General features: G+C 40.1%; 1 protein-coding gene across 5 annotated transcripts in view; it reads right to left on the bottom strand.

Moving 5' to 3' along the window:
* Nucleotides 1-19,347, bottom strand: part of apc (APC regulator of WNT signaling pathway) — a 193,807-nt gene extending 174,460 nt beyond the window's left edge. For all 5 annotated transcript variants that reach the window (XM_060837378.1, XM_060837396.1, XM_060837413.1 and 2 more), the window contains exon 1: nucleotides 19,197-19,347. The gene's annotated coding sequence lies outside the window, so the exon portion shown is untranslated. The remainder of the gene's footprint in view (nucleotides 1-19,196) is intronic.
* Between the last annotated feature and the right edge of the window lie 3,209 nt (nucleotides 19,348-22,556).

The raw sequence follows: 22,556 nt of genomic DNA, 5'->3' as shown, positions 1-22,556 counted from the left end.
CTTCAGCCTCTGATGCTCCAGGGACAAAAGTCACAGCATATACAGCCTCTCCTTATAAATCAAACCCTCCAGTCCCAGCAACATCCTTGTAAACATTTCTGTACCTTTTTTAATTTAACAACATGGTCCTTATAAAATGGCGACCAGAATTGTATGCAGTATTCTAAAAGTGACTTGGAGAATGTTTTGTACAACTGCATCATGACATCCCAATTTCTACACTCAACTGTGACCAATGATGGCAAACGTGCCAAATGCGTTCTCACCAGCCTGTCTGCCTGTGACAACACTCTCAAGGAACTATGAACTTGCACCCCTAGGTCCCTCTGTTGAACAACTTTCTCAGGGTCCTACCATTAACTGTGCAAGTCCTGCACTGGGTTGCTTTACTAAAATGCAACATTATCACACTTATCTTAATTAAACTCCACCTGCTACTCCATGTCATCTGCAAACTTACTAATCATACCTCCTATAGTCTCATTGAAATCGTTGACAGAAATTAAAAGTCAGTGGACTCAGATCTGATCTTTGCGGCACAACACTGGTCGCAGGCCTCCAGTCCAAATAACAACCCTCTACCACCACCCTCTGTCTTCTATCATTAAGCCAATTTTTAAAATTCAAATGGCTCTCTCTCCTTGGATCCCAATTGATTGATCATTAATAACCAGTCTACTATGCGGGACTGGTCAAAGGCCTTTTTAAGTTCTATGTAAATAATGTCTATTGCTCTGTCTTCATCTATCTTTTTGGTTAGCTCTTCAAAAAACTCAACCAAATTTGTAAAATGATTTCCCACACACAATATCCATCTCAATGCCACTTTCCTGTGTTATCCTCATATTCTTTAATATTTTAATAACTAGAAATATATCACTCCGTCTTGACATTAATTAATGACTAAGTTTTCACAGTTCTCTGGGGTGGAGAACTCTAAAGATTCATTGCCCTTTGAGTGAATTAGTTAAGAGGCGACCATATTGCTGTGGGTCTGGAGTCATGTATAGGCCAGATCAGGTAAAGTTGGTAATTTTATTTATTTAAAACACAGTGGACCAGATAGGTTTTAATACCTATTGGTGATGGTTTCATGGTGACAATTATTCAGTCTAGCTTTGTAATTCCAGATTTAATTCTGAACTCAAATTCCAACAGTGTGAGGAATTTGAACCTAGATTCTCACAGGCATTAACACAATCTTTAGAATAACTTAGCCAGTGACATCGCAACTACACCACTGACTTCGCCAAACTCAAGGAAAAATGAGCTATATAAATTCAGTTATGCTGACTATGCTGCAGATATCGGTGAGAGTTGTGATAATATTCTTGACAGAAGAATGTCCTCAGGCAATTCAAATGCAATCAGAAATAAATGAATGTAAATAAACAGAAGATACAAGAAGGGGTGACCAAAAGCAGTCAAGGAATCTTAAGGTCTTCAAAGTGGAAGGTATACAACCAGGTGGCTTGCTAAGTTCTAGAGAATGGAACCTGGATGACTCAAGGTATAGCAATCAATGATTAGGAAAAGGGAGACAAGAAATGTACAAAGGGTTTGAGGAATAGAAAGCTATTGGAGTAATGAGGTTGGAAGATGTTAAGACATTGTGATGACAAGGTCATGAAGGATGAAAAAGGAAAATTGGAGTTGTTGGGAAATGGTAAACAAGTACAAACAAAAAAACAATACCATATGGAGTCTTTCACACCACTGCCATAACTCTGCTGCAAATATAGTTTGAAGATAATTTACACTTAATCATAAAGGTACAAGGACAATCATGGGGAATTTTAACCAACATATAGACTTTACTTGTCTGATTTTTAAAGATAGCTGACATGAGGAGTTCATAGAATGTTTTCAGTATACTTCTGGGATCTTGATCAGATGGGCCAATAGGGCAACAAGTGGCAAATGGAGTTTCATTTAGATAAAAGAGCTCCTGCATTTTGGAAAGGCAAATCAGGAAAGCGCTTACACACTTAATGGTAAAGTCCTGGCAAGTGTTCCTGAACAAAGACCTTGGAGTGCAGGTTCATAATTCCTTGAAAGTAGAGTCACAAGTAGATAGGATAGTGGAGGTAGTGTTTGGTATGTTTTTCTTTATTAGTCAGAGCATTGAGTATAGGAGTTGGGAGGTCATGTTGCAGCCGTACAGGACGCTCGTTTGTCCACTTTCGGAATACCGTGTGCAAACTTGGTCTCCCTCCTATCAGGATGTTGTTGTGAAACTTGAAGGGGTTCAGAAAAGATTCATGAGAATATTGCCAGAGCTGGAGGATTTGAGCTATAGGGAGAGGCTGAATAGGCTGCAGCTGTTTTCCTGGAGCATCAGAGGCTGAGAGGTGACCTAATGGAGGTTTATAAAATCATGAGGGACCTGGATAAGATAAATAGACATGGTCTTTTCCCTGGGTGGGGGAGTCGAGAACTAGAGGACATAGGTTTGGGGGAAAAATTTAAAAGGGACCTAAGGGGCAATGTTTTCACACAGAGGGTGGTGCATGCATGGAATGAGCTGCCTGTGGCGGTGGTGTAGGTTGGTACAATTACAACGATTCAAAAGATATCTGGATTAGTGTATGAATAGGAAGGTTTGAGAGGGATAAGGGCCAAGTGCTGACAACCCTACATTGAGTTTAGGTTATATGGTCGGCATAACATGTTGGACTGAAGTGTCCGTTTCTGTGCCATACATCTCTATGACTCTTAGAATAGCATGGTCTAAAGCCAAAGAGCAGGCTTTATGAGACCTATTGTTGCACAGCAAGGATTAATTAGTGACGTCACAGTGCAGGTGTTCCTGTTTAGTGATTATAATATGATTGAATTGTATATTCATATTGAGGGAGTGTAGTGGGGGTCCAAGACTAGTATTTTAAACTTAAACAATAGCAATTAACAAGGCATGAAAGAAGTGAATTGACAAATTAGATTAATATAAAGTTCAACAGAGATAAACTGACAGATATTTAAGGTTTAAGGGAATATTTCAGAATACATGAAATAGATACATTCTGAAAAGAAAGAAAAATTTGAAGGGAAGGGCCCACCATCCATGGCTGCCTAAGCAAAAACTACAGATCTTTTTAAACTTAACAAAAAACACATAAATGCACAAAGATAGATAGCAGGTCAAAAAAATTGGTCAGAATGTAAAATACAACAAGATAAGGAGGAAACGAAGTAGAGTAGAAAGCTAGCAAGAGTTTCTATAAATATTTAAGGAAAGGCAAGTTAACAAAGTAAGTTATGGAACAAGAGTCTCTGGAATTGATTATCAAAAAGAAAACATCGAATGTATTGACCAGGTATTTTGCATTAGTTTTCAATAGAGAGGACATAAATAATATTAGAAACAGCTGTAACTCAGGAAATGGAAGGAAGCAGAGAATTTAGGAAAATTATAGTCACGTCAGAAAAGGGGTACAGAGTAAACGGTGGGATGGCTTGGTTGTTGGTTGGGCAAGCATTTTTTGTCCATTCATAGCTGTCCTTGAGAAGGTGGTGGTGAGTTGCCTTCTTGAACTGCTACAGTCCATGAGCTATAGGTAAACCCATGTCATTGGAAAAGAATTCCAAGATTTTAGCCCACTAACAATGAATGAATGGCAATATATTGACAAGAGTGGTGAGTGGCTTGGAAGAGAACTTTCAGGTGGCAGTGTTCCCATGTATGTGCTTTGGTCATGGGTTTGTAAGGTGCTGTGTGGCAAGCCTTGGTGTATTTCGACAGATCCCCATGTGGATGGGGGTCAGTACTGCGACTGATTATTGATAACAGATGTGGATGTTTTTGATCAGGGTACCAATCAGGTGGATTGTTTTGTCCTGGGTAATGTCAAGTTTCTTGAGTGTTGTTGAAATTGCACTCATCCAGGCAAGCGTGGTATATTCCATCACACTCTTGACTTGTGCCTTGTAGGTGGTGAATAGGTTTTGTGGGGTCAGAGGTAAGTTACTCAATGCAGTATTTCCTTGCCTCAGATGTGCCCTTCCAAACACAGTATTTATATGGCGAGACCAGTTCAGTTTCTGCTTAATTGTAACCCTTAGGATGTTGATAGTGGGGATTTCAGGTGATGTAATGTGAACATCAAGGGTGCTGGTTAGGTAGTCTCTTATTGGAGATGGTCATTGTTGGTGTGGTACGAATGTTACTTGCCACTTCTCAGTCCAAGCCTGGATCTTGCTGCATTTAGATGTAGGCTACTTCAGAATTTGAGGTGCTGTGAAGAGAGTCGCACCTGCTTAACCTTTGCTCATAAAAGACAATTCCTCCATATCAGGAATCATCCTGGTGAACCTCCTCTGAACTGCCTCCAATGAAATAGTATCTTTCCTTAAATAAGTGGATCAAAACTGCTCAGAGTATTCAAGCTATGATCTGACCAGCATATTATACAGTTGCAATAAGACTTCCTTACTCTTATACTCCAACTGCCTTGAAGTGAGAGCTGACATTCAATGAGCTTTCCTTATTACCTGCTGCATTTGTGTGCTAGCTTTGTGCTTCATGCATGAGCACCCCCAAGTCCCTTTTTATTGCAGCTTTCTGCAGTACGTTTCTTCATTTAAATAACCTGTTTGTTTGCTCTTCCTACCAACGTGAACTTTACATTTTTCCACATGATACTCCATTTTCCAATTTGTTGCCCATTTATTTAATCTATCAACACTTCCCTAAAATGTTTGCATCCCTTTCACAACTTGTCTTTCCACCTATCAAAGGTTGTTCAACATTTGGATGTTTTGAAAGAGAAGAATTTAAATTCCTTTGTTTAGAAGACAGAATTTTCACTGAATTCAGTAACCCACAGTGCCACTAACATTTGGATGGGATCTGTCTTGACTGCACAATTTATTTAAAAAAAAAGTCTGTGGGGTGTTGAACCACAGTTTGTCTATGATCTCATATTTACCCAATGTTATTCCTGAATGCGCAAATCTAATGATCAAATACATGCTGTCAGTAATTTAGAAACATTACCCATGTTTAGCATACCTATACCTATTTAGTCATTCTTGCTTATTTTTGTTTGAGTCTCAAAATATGGAATCCTGCCACATTTTACTTTTGGTTCTTACATATATTCTATTTTTTAATAGACAATGGTCTAGTCATAACAATTTGACTCACGGTATGTCACGGGGTAAACCCTTCTGTTTAATTTAAACCAGCAATACAGAAAAGATTTACCCTACACAGTAATCTGTGAAAATTTGAGAGACTAAGTAAAAGTACACTTTATTTCTTAAAGTATAACAATTATTAACTAACAATTAACTAACAATTCCTCTAATCTATCTTTTACTTTTCCTTCTATAATACTAGTCCGATAAAACCCTCGATTAAGATTTACTGAAAAATTCAAATTTCAAAGCCAGCCCGCAGTCGAATCTTCTCTTTATATCTTCCTCTGTAGATTTGCTCTCTAGATCGATGTTGATGTTTCTCTCTGTGCAAACTCCTTCTCTAGACAGGTACCTCTCAAGAGTTTTGACTAGCAGTCTATATTTGTTGGTCTTTTGGCAGTTCTCCAAATGTTCAATTTTTCCCGGTCTTATATCCCCAAAGCTTCAGATTGTGTCATTGTGCTTTTAATATTGTCAATATACTAAATTCAAATTTGATTGGAGTTTGGTATTTTTTTGGGGTATAGTTTAAATTGATTGACCTAATTCAAATTTGTTTTTTTGTCTTCAGGCAATCAGCTGCTGGGCCAAAGGTTACATTGTATCTTGTTCAGAACATTTGGTGCTGTCAGGTAGTTCTGCCAGCTTTTAATTTTCTTAAAAGGTACAGTACAACCATGTCTTCATAACACCTCCCCCTTAAGGAAAAAATGAACCATGAAAAGAGAGTTTGTTTTTCTATTCTTTAAATATATTACCCTAACATACAGACACTTTAATATAAGTTCACCTTAACTTCTTCCCATATACAACATTAAATAAATATAAATTGCATCTAAACTTTATCAGTTAAATCCGCAATAATGCATTTGTGATTACATTCTTACGACCCGTAACATGGATAATTTTTAAATTAAATGTCTGTAACATAAGACTCCAACAAAATAGAACTTTAAAGACAATATGAAACTAAGAACGTAAGAGAATTGTGATCTCTGTACACCACCGTCTCGGACACATCGTTCTTGACATACACATTAGAATGTTGTAAGGCCAGTACCAAACTCAACAGTTCTTTTTCGATTGTGGAGTATTTCCTCTGATGGTTGTTGAATTTCTTCGAAAAGTAACCCACTGGTATTTCAATCCCATCCTCATCTTCTTGTAGGAGTACAGATCCATCTCCTATGTCACTAGCATCAATGGCGACTTTTCAAAATATTTTAAAGTTTGGTGGAGGCAAAACTGGTTTGGTGGTTAATATGGATTCCAAATGGTCGAATGCCTCCTGGCATTGTTCTGTCCACCGAAACTATGCGTTCTTCTTCAGCAAATGGGTTAACAGTTCCACTACACTGTTGAAGCTTGGAACAAACTTCTGAAAGAAGCTGCTGAGTCTTAAGAATCAAAGCTCGCCTTTCTTTGAGATTGGTCGTGAAAATTCCTCAACGGCCGTTGTCTTTGCATTCCGTGGGGTCAACCTTCCATGACCCGATGTTATGCCCCAAGAACGTCACCTCTGCTTTCGCAAATTCAGTTTTATTTAAAGTTTACACCAGTTTTCTTCTTGTAGTCGTTCAAAGACCTCTGCCAACTGTATCAAGTGATCTTTCCAGGATTTACTAAAGATCACTACATCGCCCAAATAGACTGCACACAGTTTGTTAACCCAGCCACAGCTCTGTTCAAGAGTCTTTGGAATGTGGCGGAAGCATTCTTCATTCCAAAGGGCATTACTTTAAATTGGTTAGACTAGATTCCCCTCAGATCATATTCCCTCAAGTGTGGAAACAGGCCATTTGGCTCAACAAGTCCACACCAACCTTCCAAAGAGTAACCCACCCAGACCCATTCCCCCACATTTACCCCTGACTAATGCACCTACCACTATGGGCAATTTAGCATGGTCAATTCACCGGCCCTGCACATCTTTGGATTGCCAAAGGAAACCGAGCATGCAGAGGAAACCCATGCAGATACGGGGAGAATGTGCAAACTCCACACAGACAGTTACCCGAAGTGGGAATTGAACCGGGGTCCCTGGTGCTGAGAGGCAGCAGTGCTAACCAGTGAGCCACTGTGATAAAGCCCATTTGGGGTGACAAATGCAGAAATTTCTTTCGCCGTTTCTGATAAAGGTACCTGCCAGTAACGACGCATTAAGTCCAACTTGGTGATGTAACTGGTGACTTTTATACAGTCCTCCAATCTAGGAAATGGATGAGTCCGATTTTGTGATGGTGTTGACCTTCTGATAATCTATGCAGAATCGTCGAGTCCCATCCAGTTTGGGAACGAAGACAATCAGCGAACTCCACTCGCTCTGGCTTGGTTTGATGTCCTTGTTGAGCATGTCCTCCACCTCCATTTAGATCTGTTTGACTTTGAAAGGATTAAGCTGATAGGAGTTGTTTTATCAGAACAGTATTTCCGAAGTCTCCTTCACGTACAATGGCATTAGTCCTCCCCATCTGATTCTTACATATGTCCTTATACTGCACTAACAAATCTATCACCTGCATTCTATGCTCCTGAGACAGATAGCTTACTAACCTATCCTTCTCAAGGACTTCTTCATTTTTTAATCTATTTTGAGACACATCAAAATCCACATCATTTGGAGTTGACTTCTCACTCTGCAGGGCAGTAACTAATATGGTTTCAACATATTCACATGACATACCAGATACCTTTCTTTTCTATCTGGCATTTTTACTTAGCCTTTCAGGATTAAACACTTGTCTCACCCTCTGTCTGTTCAGGTTTTTCCTGCACCATTACATCAAACAGGGTATCCACTAACTGAACCTCAACTCCTTCATCTTTCTCTTTACTTTTCACTACATACTGTGACTTATGATAGTGGGATCTGATTACTTCAAAGTCTGGGAAAATATCAGGACAGTTCTGTTTTAACTCCTCAGTTTCTGGTCTTCCACACAACAAGCGGTGTCACTCCCACCTTGGATCCTGCCAAATCATTCCCAAGAATAAACTGAATTCCTGGAACTGTAAATCACTCCCACTGTAACTTCCCCAGTCTTGAGCTGGCACTCCCACCTGATCTTACATGGGGAACACTAAAATTTCTGTCCATCCGTTCACAAATTACCCACTCCCAGGTAACAAATTCGCTCATCCCTTACCATCAGTGACTGGTTAGATCCTGTATCTAAGAAAATTATAACTTCTTGTCCTTCTCCCCCTGTTCTTTCTGAGTAAACTTTACCCACAGATGTGAATTCTTTGTAGAGATCAGGTCCTAAATCCATACCTGGCCCTTGCCTAGGCTGTGCACTCCTGCAGCTCCTCGGCTCTTCTTGAGGTCTCCTTCACTAATGACACTGGCTTAGCTTCTTTTACCACACCTTTTCCCATAGTGCCTTTATTTAACGATCAGCACTGTGACTTTACATGTCCCACTTTATCACAGTGGAAACACCTGAGGCCTGTCACCTCCTTTCCACCCTCCTGGGCTTCTTTGTTCTGTGATAAAATCTTACCAGTGCATTCGACTCTTGGTTTAGTAGTGTAGGATCTTCCCTTTTCCCAACTTCTATCCCTCACAGAACAAAATTCTGGCCAAACGCTTGTCTTATACACCAACATGTGCTCATTGCTATTCAAATCTGTCTAAACCAGTTCAAATCTCAAATCCAAGACCCAAACTGTTCAAATCGCAGACAACCTGTGGCCTGAGCAGACCCCTGAGCAACAAGGTGTACTTCAGCCTGCAAAAAAGCAGCAGTCACGACACTGTCCATTCAGTCCAGAAGCAAGAGTGAACCCTACAACTTAACATTCCACCTTGTTTTTTTGCATTGGCATCTCTATCTTTGAGAAAGTATCTCATCTTTTGATTCAGTATTTTACAGCCTTCAATACAGGGTTCAATAATTTCAGACTGTGAACTCTGTTGTCTCTTTCTCTGCAGTTCAATGTTTCTTCTATTCTTACTTTCAAACAGCAACACACTTGCTCTAGGCTCATCTTTTGTTTCTTTGAATTATTTTTTGCTCTTAATTATTCCCTTTGATAGGCTGAGTCATTCACTCTCCTTTAATCCACAATGTCACAGATCCCTTTGTCCTTGTCCCATTCACATCTTAGTCAAAATCTATTTCTAAAATTTTACCAGTTCTGAAAGGTCATCGACCCGAAATTTAAATTTAAATTCTGGTTTTCTCTCTACAGATGCTGCCTGACATGACAAAAATTTACAGCATTTTCCATTCTTGTTTCAGATTTTAACCATACTCACTATTCTTCTTTTTGTTCGGCATGCACAAGTTGGCTGATTGAAAGAAAGTAGTGATGACCCTAGATTTGAATATGCAAGATACTTTCAAATTTGAAGATACCTTAAACTTTGAAACATACTAAGCTGTCATGATAAGTCTTTTCAACATTTGTTCATAAGACACAAGCATTGATAACTAGGACATCACTTATTTTCCATTGTCAGTTGTCTTGGATAAGGTTTTGGTGAGTGGCCTTCTTGAATAGCTGCAGTTCACAAGAAGTAGGTAAACCTACAGTGCTAAGAAATGGAAATTTCAGGATTCTAACTCAGTGACAGTAATGGAACTGTCATAGAAACATCAAAAACAGTAGCAGAAGTAGGTCCTCTGAGACTTTGACTTCTCTGCCATTCAAGATGATAATAGCTAGTCTTCCAATGTAGTATCCCATTTGTGCTGTCTCCCTATACCCTGTGAACCCTTTACCCTCAAGAGCTATATATAATCTTCCTTGAAAATATTAAATGTTTTGCCCCAACCACTTTCTGTGACAGAGAATTCCACATGTTCACCATTCTCTGGGTGAAGAAATTCCTTCTCATCTCAGTCCTAAATGGCCTACCCTGTATCCTTACACTGTGGCTGCTGGTTCTGAACACCCTGTCATCAGGAACATCTTTCTTGTGTTTACCCTTTCAAATCTTGTTAGAATTTTACAACTTTCTGTAAGGTTCTCACCTCAATTGTCTAAACTCCACTAAACAATCTAGTCTCTCTTTATAGGTCAGTCTGGTCATCCCAGAAATCTAGCTGGTAAATCTTCACTGCACTTCTTTCACAACCAGAATATTCTTCTTCAGATAAGGAGACCAAATCTGCACACAACACACCAGGTGTAGTCTCACCAAGACCCTGCACTCAAATCCTCTTGCAATGAATGCCAATAAACTGAGGTGTCAATGGGGTAGCAAGTGATCATATATTGTTAGTTTTTAAATAATTATGAAAAATGATACACCTGATCTAAAAGTTAAAGTTTTAAATTGGAGGAAGGCTAAATTATGTTGGTATTAGCAAGAACTTTCAAAACTGGATTGGGGCAGGTTAAAGGTTGGCTGGAAAGTGGAAAGCCTTCAAAAATGACATAACAAGAGTGCAGAGAGAAAGAATGTCCTTTTAGGCGAAGGGCAAGGCTGGTAGGTGTAGGGAATGCTGAATGACTAGAGAATCAGAGTATAACAGAATCTTGATCAGATGTGCCAATGGGCTGAGTAGCAGCAGATAGAGTTTAATTTAGATAAATGTGAGGTGCTTCATTTTGGAAAGGCAAATCAGGACAGGATGTATCCACTTAATGGTAAGGCTCTGGGGAGTGTTGGTGAACAAAGAGACTTTGGAGCACAGGTTCATAGTTCCTTGAAAGAGAAGTCACACATAGATAGAATAGTGAAGGCAGCATTTGGCACACTTGCCTTTATTGGTCAGTGCATAGAGAAGAGGAGTTGGGAGGTCACGTTGCGGCTGAACAGGACTTTGGTTCTGCTACTTCTACAGTATTGTGTGCAGTTCCGAAGGATATTGTGAAATTTGAAAGAGTTTAGAAAAGATTTACAAGGATGTTGCCAAGATTGGAGGGTTTGAGGTATAGGGAGAAGCTGAATATGCTGGGGCTATTTTCTGTGGAGCATCAGAAGCTGAGGGGTGACCTTATAGAGGTTTATAATATCATGAAGTGATTGGATATAGTAGATAGGCAAGGATTTTGCCCCGGGTGGGGAAATCCAAAACTACAGGGCAGAGGTTTAAGGTGAGGGTGGAAAAATTTAAAAGGGATCTAAGGGACAACGTTTTCATGCAGAGCATGGTGTGTGTGGGGAACGAGCTGCCAGAGGAAGTGGTGGAGGCTGGTACAGTTACCACATTTAAAAGGTACATGAAAGTGTGTATGAATAGGAGGGTTTTAGAGGGATATGGGCAAAATGCTGGAAAATGGGACTAGATTTAGATAGGCTATCTGGCCAGCATGGAAAAGTTGAATCGGAGGGTCTGTTTCTGTGCTGTATATCTCTATGACTCAAAGTGGAGGTTCTGGTCAAGAAAAAGGAGAAAGCATGTCAGATGTAGACAGCAGGGATTGAGTGAATCCCTAAAGGATAAGGGCAGTAGGAACACACTGAAAAGGGAAATCAGGAGGGCAAAAATGGAACAAGACAGCTTTGGAAAGTGGGGTTAAGGAAAATCCAAAGGGTTTCTACAAATACTTTAATGACAAAAGAGTAACTAGGGAGAGAACAGAACCCCTTCAAGATCGGCAAGGCTGCCTACGTGTGGAAAGTTTGGAAAAAGATGAGATTCTAAATGAGTATTTTGCATCAGTGTTTACTGTGGAGAAGAATAGGGAAGCTAGAGAACTTGGGGAAATGAAAAGCGATATCCTGAAAAGCCTCCATACCCAAGGAACTATCCTACATTAATCTAGTCCCATTTGCCACCATTTGGCCGATATCTCTTCACATCCTTATTCACATATCCATCCAGATTCTTTTAAATATTGTAATTGTACCAGCTCCACCCCTTCATCAGGCAGTTCATTCCATACATTAACTACTCTCTACATGAAAAAGTTACCCCTCAGGATTCCTTTTATATTTTTACCCTCTCACCTTAAACCTTCGTCCTCTAGTTTTGGACTCCCCCCACCTTGGCAAACATATATTGGCTATTCACCCTATCTGTGCCCCTCATGATTTTATAAACCAGTAAAAGATGACCCCTCAGCCTCTGACGCTCCAGGGAAAATAGCCCCAGCCTATTCAGCCTCTCCCTAGCACTCAAACCCTCCAATCCTGGCAACATTCTTGTAAATCTGTTCTGAACCTTTTCAAGTTTCACAACATCTTTCCTATAGCAGGGACACCAAAATTGAACGCAGTATTCCAGAAGTGGCCCAACCAGTATCCTGTACAGCCACATAACCTCCCAACTCCTATACTCAGTGTACTGACCAATAAAGGCAAATGCACCAAACCTTCACTACCCTGTCTACCTGCATTTCCACTTTCAAGGAACTATGAACCTGCATTTCAAGGTCTGTTTGTTCAGCAACACTCGCCCTGCCCTGACTTGCCTTACCAAAATACAGCTCATATTCATCTAGATTGAACTCCATCTGCCACACCTTGGCCCATTGGCCCATCTGATCAAGGTTCCGTTGTTCTCGGAGGGAACCTTCTTCGCTGTCCACTGCACCATCAATTTTGGGGTCATCTGCAAACTTACTAACCATAATGCCTATATTCACATCCAAATCATTTATATAAGTGACACAACATTATGGACGAAACACCGACCCCTTGTGGCACACGACAGGTTGGAGACTTCCAGTCCGAAAAGGAACCCTCCACCACCACCCACTGTCTCCTCCCTCCAAGCCAATTTTGTATGCAAATAGCTAGTTCTCCCTGTATTCTATATGATCTAAGTTTGTTAACCAGTCTACCACGTAGAACCTTTTTGAATACCTTACTAAAGTCCATACAGACAACGTCCACCACTCTGCCTTCATCAACTTCTTCAAAAAACTCAAATCAAGTTAATGAGACACGATTTCCCACGCACAATGCCATGTTGACTACCCCTAAGCAGTCCTTGCCTTCCCAAGTACATATAAATCCTGTCCCTCAGAAACAACCTGCCCACCGCTGATGTCAGGCTGACCATCTATAGTTCCCTAGCTTTTCCTTACCACTAGATTAGCCAACCTCCAGTCTTCCAGCATCTCACCCATGGCTATCAATGATACAAGTATCTCAGCGGTAGGCCCAGCAATCACTTCCCTAGCTTCCACAAAGTTCCAAGGTACACTTGATCCGATCCTAGGGATTTGTCCATCTTTATGGATTTTAAGATATCCAGCACCACCTCCTCTGTAATATAGACACTTTTTAAGAAACTGCTATTTATATCCCCAAGATCTCTAGCTTCCCTATTCTTCTCCACAGTAAACACTGATGCAAAATATTCATTTAGAATCTCTCCCATCTCCTGCGGTTCCACACACAGTTGGCCTTGCTGATCTTTACGAGGTCCTATTCTCTCCCCAGTTACGTTTTTGTCCTTAAATGTACATGTTAAAATCCTTTAGATTCTCCTTAAACCTGTTGGCCAAAGCTCTCTTTTTCCTTTTTTGCCATCCTGATTTCCCTCTTAAGTATACACCTATTGCGTTAATACTTCTCTTGGGATTCATTTTATCCCTGCTGTCAATACCTGTCATATGTTTCATTCTTGTTCTTGATCAGAACCTAAATTTCTTTAATCATTCAGCATTTCTACATCTACCAACCTAGTCTTTCACCCTAGTAGGAAATGTACTGTATCTGGACTTTTGTCTCATTTTTGAAGGCTCCCCACTTTCCAGCTGTTCCTTTATCTACAAATATCTGCCAATCAACTTTTGACTAATACTATCAAAATTGGCACTCATCCAATTTAGAATTTTAACTTTTAGATGGGATGAGGAGAAATTTCTTCACCCAGAAGTGGTGAGGCTTCGGAATTCATTACCAAAGAAAGTGGTTGAGGTCAAAACATTGTTTTCAGACAGGAGGTAGATATAGCTCTTATGGATAGAGAGGTCATGTTTGAGATGGGCACGCAGGGAGAGGGGGAGAGAGAGAGAGATTAGGGTATCAGACTTGATGGCACATTGATTGGCAGAGCAGGCTCGAGGGGTTGAATGGACTACACCTGCTCCTATCTTCTATGTTGCTATGTTTCTATGTAACTTATTCAATCTGATGAATTCATGTACATAGTAGTTCCTCTGAGATCTAACACTTGTCTTGTGCAAGTTCAAAAGCACCTTGTTGCACTTACTCTCTGTCCCTAATAAGGGGACTCTATACAACTCTCTCCACCAGTACTGTCATATCAATGATCTGTGCAAATACACATCGGTCCCTCTGCTCCTGTATCACCTTCAGAATTAAACTCCTTATTTAACATTGTTTTTCAATCTTCTTGTGACCAAATTACATCACTTGATACTTTTCTGCATTGAAGCTCATCTGCCAAGCTGCGCACTCCCCCAGCTTGTCAATACTTTTTGGAAGGAGGTAAAAACAACGACTGCAGATGCTGGAAACCAGATTCTGGATTAGTGGTGCTGGAAGAGCACAGCAGTTCAGGCAGCTTCCAAGGAGCAGCGAAATCAACGTTTCGGGTAAAAGCCCTTCATCAGGAATATGCTGCCTGAGCTGCTGTGCTCTTCCAGCACCACTAATCCAGAATACTTTTTGGAATCCCACACTGGCCTCCTCTCAGCTTACTAAATTTTGAAGAATTGTGACATCTGCAGACTTTGAAATTGTCCCCTGCACACCAAGATGCGATTAATTAATTTCTATCAGGAAAAGTAAGGGCCCCAGAACTGACCACTGGCGAGCTCGACTACAAACATTCCTCCAGCCTGAAAAAACATCCATTGACTGTTACTCTCTTTTTCCTGCCACTCAGCCAATTAACCATCCTTGTTGCTACTGTCCTTTTTATACCTTGATCTATAACTTTGCACACTAGTCGGTCATGGGACACCATGAAATACATTCTGGAAATCCATATACCACATCAACTGAGTTACCCGCATCAAACCTGCTACCTCTTCAAAAATTCCAGCAAGGTCGACACAGTTTCCCCTTTATAAACCCTGTTGATTCTTCCTAATCAACTCACCTTTTCCATGTGACTCCTAATTTTATCCTAAATAATTGTTTCAGTAGTTTCTCTACCAGCGAAATTAAACTAACTGATTTGTAATTTCTGGGATTATACTTACAACTCCTCTCAAACAAGGCAGTAATGTTTGCAATCCTCCAGTCTTCTGGGACCTCCAAGTTTAAAGGAAGACTAAAAGGTTATAGCCAGTGCCCCTGCAATTACTGACTGAAGATGACTGACACAAACATCAAAGGCATTGAGAGAAAAACTTTCTGATAAAATGAGTGGTTAAAATCTGGTTTGCACCTTATTCCAAATAAGTGTAGGACTACAGGAAAACAGAGAAATTTGGACTAGCTGACTTACTCTTAGGGAGCCAGTACAGACATGAAGAGTCAAACGCTTACGGCACAGCTGAAGGAAATTCTAAAGACTCATATGAAATACTATCTAGAAAGAGGTTCCAACTACACTCCAGAAGTTCATCACCAAACAAGACAAAGTAGAGTGAATTAATGGTAACAAATTCACAAACTTAAACATTCACTTATTCCAACACAGATGTACATTGGCAGCTCTATGCTCCATCTACAAGATGTACTGCAGCAACTCACAGAGGCTCATTCAACAGCACATTTCACACTTGCGACCTCTACCACCAAGAAAGACAAAAGGTAGCAGATCTTTGGCACCAAACCGATTGCAGGTTCCAAGAAGCAGCTCGCCACGACCTCAAGGACACAAGGATAAGTAATAAATGTTGGCCTCAGCAGCAACATCCACATTCCATGAAAAATGAAAACAAAAACAGCAAGTAAGGATGACTCCTTACCTTTCCTATAAAGATAGGAGTGAACCATATGGATATATATTAATGCAGCAATTTCAAGTCAAGATTATTAAAACAAGCTTATTTCAGATTAATTCTATCAGCTGACATATTAGGATCTGAACTTGGTGCTCCAAAGAATTCGTCTAGTAATATCACCACTACACCAATCTCTCCTTACTGACAATTTGATCTGATTATTTATTTCAATACAACATAGGATGAAAATATTTGTGTTTTGTTCCATACATCTCAGTCCAGGGAAGCTACCTCATTAATATCACATGCCAATGGAAGTTTGTGCCTAGATGTCATGGCATTCTTTGATATCATTTACTGATTGCACACTTTTCATTCAATTAACTTGTAGCCAGCCTCATATTCAAATACACTTGTATCTTTTAGAAGGATTTTAACCATTGTCAAGGAAGGAGAGCAATTTGTCTATGGAACCTTAAAGCAGTTGCTTTTCATCTCTCTAATACTTATTATCTGATGCTATTAATAGAGTCAGAGTCATAGAGAGGTACAGCATGGAAACAGACCTTTCAGTCCAACTCATCAATGCCGACCAGATATCCTAAATTAACCTTGTCCCATTTGCCAGCATTTAGCCCATCTTCCTTTAAACTCTTCCTCTACATATACCCATCTAGATGCCTTTTAAATGGTGTATGTACCAGCCTACACCACCTCCTCTGCCAGTTCATTCCATAAACACACCATCCTCTAACTTAAAAAGTTACCCCTCAGGTCCCTTTTATACCTTTACTTGCTCACCTAAAACAATGCCCTCTGGTTTTGGACTCCCCTACCCTGGGGAAAGAGACTTTGGTTATTCTATCCATGCCCCTCATGATTTTATAAACCTCTATAAGGTCACCCCTCAGCCTCTGACGCCCCACAGAAACTAACTCCAGCCTATTCAGGTTCTTGTGGTTCTGTAGCACCCGAGCTACAAATCTTCTCCCAAACCTATTCAGGTTCTCCAAGTAGCTCAAATCCTCCAACCCTGGTAACATTTTTGTACATCTTTTATGACATTTTCAAGTTTAATGTCAAACATCAGATTTTGTTACATGGATACAATGTCCTAACTTGGTAAATTGCATATAAACAGATATTCCAAAAATATTCATCTTATGTTTCACTTCAAACTTAATATGTGTGTTTCTTACAGAAGGTTTATTCAACAGTATATATCACGAGAGAATACATCAATGTGGTGTTCAAGGTATTTCTTCACCTCACCTGAAGCACTTCCTGGTTTTAAGTTGCTTAATTGCAGTAAATCTCACTTCTAACATAATAAGCAAGCTGCCCCAGTTTTGTAGAACAAACACAGCTAAGAGTCTATGGCTAATACATTCACTGTAGGGTCAGAATCCTCATGAGCTGTATAACTTGTTCAGATTCATCATGATTTATCATCATCGTGTGTCATTTTGAGGTCTCTGCCACTTTACTCAGAGCAGATCAGCACAAAACAATGTTTTGTGTCTCACCAGAACTGTACACATTAAACATTCCTTAGGCCTGGCTCATTTGCTCATTACTGTCATTTGAGTTTGTTTTTTGCTCTAAGAACCAGATCTAATAAAGGAGCCATTCACCGTCATCCTGCCTGTCTTAAATCCTGCCATTGTATTCATGCCTGCATTTGGTGTCTGGACTATTTTCAAAAATTGATAATCATTGAGTCTATAAAGTTTGTGTCACCTGCGAATATCTTATTTGCTCCATGAAGGTGAAGGAAATTACTGTTTTCCATCTTTTTAAAGGCAGAAGACATCTGATCTGGAGATTTTTTTTCTTAAGAACTGGACATCAGTTAAAACCAGTTGCCTGCCAATTTGCAATATCTTTGCACTGATCCAGGGATCCCCAAACTAAATTTTCATCTTTCAGTTAAATCAGTTAAACATCATCACTATCTCACAGATAGATATCCATCTCGCAAAATAAACACTACACATAGGTTATTACTCTGTCAAAGAGAAATCTATGACCATGTGTCCAATTAATTCTTCAATTGGTTTTGTGGCTCAAACTTTGAGAACACAAAGCAATCAAATTAAATTTGCTCTCTGCCCATTTTCCCAAATTGGCACTGAGATTTTAGCTTTATTTTCTTCTGTTTCCAACTTTCACATTTCAGCTATCATCCTCGACTACCATGTCCTACTCCAGAATACCAAGTGAAAGACAGAACTGGAGTTTAATCTTGTTGCATATGTACAGAAACACGTTACAAATATAGACCATTCCAACAGCCATTGTTTCAGCCTAAGGCACAAGTAAATCCATGGTTAATGTTCACGACCCAAACATAAATATTCAACTACAATACAATTAACATTAAGCATTTCGTAAACTAAAAGTTCAACAGAACTGAAAAATGTAAGATGCATATATTGCAATCTCTCTGACATAAACATGCTTAACTTTATAGGGAAAAACAGAAAATTTGTTTTTATATTCAACAGGTCTGGCAGCAATGGAAAGTGTTAAGAATTGGTTTGATGGCTTTCTGATATTAATGCCATTGACGTGAAACATTAACTTTCTCCCTGCAGATGCTGTAAGTCCTGAGTATTTCTAAAATGATCCACTTTTATTTCAGATATCCAGCAAACACCTGATCACTCATTTTGTATTAATTATTTGTTAACCTTGCATTACACTCCAAATTCATCTTAACTTCAAAAGACATTATCTATTGACCTAACAGGGGAAAGCATCAAATAAAATATTGTTGTTATTTTCTTTGTTACACGTAAACGTGAAGTATAATCTTGCTCCTTACCAAGTGAGACTTTATTGAGAAATGACTGAATCAGCCTTAACAGTTAAAAATGAAAAAGAACATGAGACAGCCAATTACCTGGCCTTACTCCTAACAGATTTTAAAACGCTACCCTTTCAATATCCAAAGAGAGAACAAAACTGTTGTGTTTTTGAAACGTTAAACAGAAGCCCAGCGATGGTGTTAAAAAGCTTATATTTAAATTGATTAATTCTAAATTAATTTGCTTAATTGAAACAGAAACCTAGGAATTACGTATTGACCTTTTCTTTGGCTGATATGTTTACTTTTTGAAGTAGACCCCACCACTCCTCTCTGTCCCAGTTCACAGCCCTGTTTCCACTCCGGTGAGTTCCTGCCCCAGCTCCCAGCTCCGCCAGGGTCACAATCAGCAACGAACAGCTGCGCTCGGAGCAAAAACCTCACCGTAAACGGTCAACGAGCAGCTTTACAGACACACCTTATGCCGATACACCGATTATCTCTCGAAAACTCCTCCAGCTGCGTATCCCGTTTCTCCATGCGGTAAATTTAATCACACGGCCTTCCTTTCGTACTGCCTTTCTTCTTTCCTCTTTCATTCTGTACACTCCAGCGCCATGTTGGTGGAAACCGTTTCTTCTCGTGACGACCAGGGGGCGCACGTCCGCGCATGGGCAATAGCGCACCACCGCTGAAAACGCAGGGAGGCGGGTGTGCTCTACAGCGCTGTAGTATGTTAGCTTTGCTCGCTGGCTTACTACAAAATCACGTGCTGCAACTGACAGGGTACCCTTAGTTGTTCAGTACTTCCCAGGGGCTGAAAAATTACGCCATGTTCTTCGTGACCTGCAACATATTCTCAATGAGGATGAGCACCTCACCAAGACCTACCTCACACCTTCACTGCTTGCCTTTAAACAACCGCCAAACCTCAAACAGATCATTGTTCGTAGCAAACTGCCCGGCTGTCAGGACAACTCCATTCAACCCTGTCACAGAGGACGCTGCAAAAAGTGTCAGATTGTGGACATAGATACCACTATTACGCGTGGGAACATGTCCCACCTTGTACATGGCAGGTACTCATGTAACTCAGCCAACATTGTCTATCTTATACGTTGCAGGCAAGGATGCCCAGAGGCATGGTACATTGGGGAAACTGAGCAAAGGCTACAACAACATATGAATGGGCACCGCACAACAATCAACAGACTGGGTTTCCTCTAGGAAACACTTCAGTGGTCCAGGACATTTAGTCTCGGACCTTTGGGTGACCATCCTCCAAGGTATACTTCGGGACAGGCAGAAGAGGAAAATGGTCGAGCAGAGGCTGATAGCTAAGTTCGGTACCCATAGGGAGGGCCTCAACCGGGACCTTGGGTTCATGTCACATTTCAGGTGATCACCATTGCACTACACACACACACACAGAGATATTCCTGCACACACACACTCTCAAATACACATGGACACAGGTACACATAGAACGTGCACACAGACACCCACACACACCCTTATGGACACACACACTCCCACACTCACACATGCAGCCCCTCACAGACTTAAGACACTCTGCACTCACTACACACACACACACACTTTCTCACACTCACAAACCCCACCCTAGACAGATACACACACACACACAAACAAAGACCCACATGCACACACATATTTTGTGGGGCGACTTTGTACTTGCAGAGTTACGTGCACTTTGCGTAAAAACTGCATACATTCATGTAGCACTCTAAGCTCAAAAACTGCATGAATTTATGTAAAACTCTGTTATCTCACTTTTTAGATTAGAATCAATCTAAACATCAGGTCATAGATAGAGAACACAGGGGGCTAACACCTTAAACATATTGTCTAGCTATCATCATTGTTAACAGCTAACTCGAGAATGCAACTTTAAAAAAAAGGTTTTGTGATTTACACTTGAAAGAGGTGAAACTATCACTGTATTCTAACAGATGAAATGCTTAACAGACAATCAATTTTTCAATGTATAATTTCAGTTACATCACACTGCAAATTTTTGCTATAAATTCTGTGTTATGATCGAGCCCTCCACTATCACCTGATGAAGGAGCGTCGCTCCGAAAGCTAGTATGCTTCCAATTAAACCTGTTGGACTATAACCTGGTGTTGTATGATTTTTAACTTTGTACACCCCAGTCCAACACCGGCATCTCCAAATTACAAAATCATAGGTATTTCCAAAGAATTTAATCGCTGATTTTCATTAATTATCTTGGCCGAAGGCAAACTGGAGCGCGAAAAGGTTTTTAGTATTTGGTGGTATCTCCCCAGGTATCTGAAATAGAAAAATTCAGATGCCACAGAGAAAGGAGAGCCCAGATTCCTTATTTGTAACATCTCACCATAGTCATCTGAAAAAATTGTTTTGTATGGTTTCTTGATAAATTGGAGGGATGGAGTGAGTGAGGGAAAGGTCCATTAATAGTGCAATTTTTATTGAGGATTTTGGTATATTCGATTAATTGAAGTGAGCTGGAGTGGACGCATATTGAAATGTTTTATAATTTATTGGATATCAAACATCAATGCTGGTTATGAACAACAATAGTAAGTCCCTTCATGCTAATAATAGTGCACATCATTAGTGATGCCTGATGACATCGGAAACACGCACGGAACTAGCACCAAGCCTGAAAGATTCTCAGAATGCTCTCTCTTACCCACTTATATGTGGAGTGTAAATAATTAATTAAATATTGTTGCTCATTAGTGTGAGGATGGATTTGACTCCTTAGCAACGGAATGATTTTATTACAGTTTATTTCAAAGCAGTTTTAGTTTCTAATATCTCAAATAACCAGCAAGGCGTCTTTTAGGACATAGGGATTGGAAAATCGATGGTGCTATGTTATTATCTTCTCTCTGATACCTTACCTTTTCTGCCACTGAACCCACCTACTGCTAAGGCTTATGGTTTATTACTCTCATATTGTTTGCAACTTCTTCCTCACTCGCTGTCACCCAACCCAAAATCACTAATCCTGTGTGCCCTCTTGTGTTGCCTACTCCATTGCTCATTCAGGAGACTTCCTCACTTGCGCAGACAGTAATAACGGTGTCACCCAATTTCAACTCCCATAATACCTGCTTCACACAATAGGGACAAAGAGTCAAAATGGATGGTGTACTGCCTTTCAATCAATTCCATACTTCTTATTAGGAGAGAATTTTGACATTGACTACCCCACGCTGGGCCTGGTACCAGAGACTACATTTGGCTTACCATGCTTGAAACCCTGAGTGAAGGCTTGTCTAAGGTAAATGAATCAGAGATGTGCGGTAAGGGTTATTGGAGGCTGTTGCAGATTCCAATGTTTGGACATGGGGTGTGTGTGGCCAATGTCTATGGAATGAACTGAGGTTTTGGATTTTGGTTTCCAACATGGAAGTCTTTCAGAGCAAGTCTGAACTGAGTCTATTTCCTGACATTCAAGTGAGTTGGTGAGTTTGGTAAACTGGAGACTGAATATTAATGAAGCAATTGGCCAGTTAAGAAGGTTTAAGAAGATTAACAACCAATAAATCATTGTCAAATTGGCAACACGCCTCTGTCAAGCAAGACTTTTGCCGTGATCTTTATAAAAGTAAAAACAAGTCACAGGTTGCTCCTGACATTGAGATGGGCCTTACAGTACTTGTCACCAGATTTTTCCACACACCACACCATAACCCACAAGCTCAGAAGCCTATAAACATCCACCCATAACCATTGTTTTAATTTAGGGAAGCACTGCAGGCAATTTTCTCACAGGAATATCTCACAAAAAGTAATGAGGTTTGTGACCAGATAATCTGT

Source organism: Hemiscyllium ocellatum, chromosome 2 (assembly GCF_020745735.1).
Source record: "Hemiscyllium ocellatum isolate sHemOce1 chromosome 2, sHemOce1.pat.X.cur, whole genome shotgun sequence".
NCBI classification, from domain to species: Eukaryota; Metazoa; Chordata; class Chondrichthyes; order Orectolobiformes; family Hemiscylliidae; genus Hemiscyllium; species Hemiscyllium ocellatum.
The sequence above is the reverse complement of the archived record's forward strand: the minus strand, read 5'-3'. Positions and strand labels throughout refer to the sequence as shown.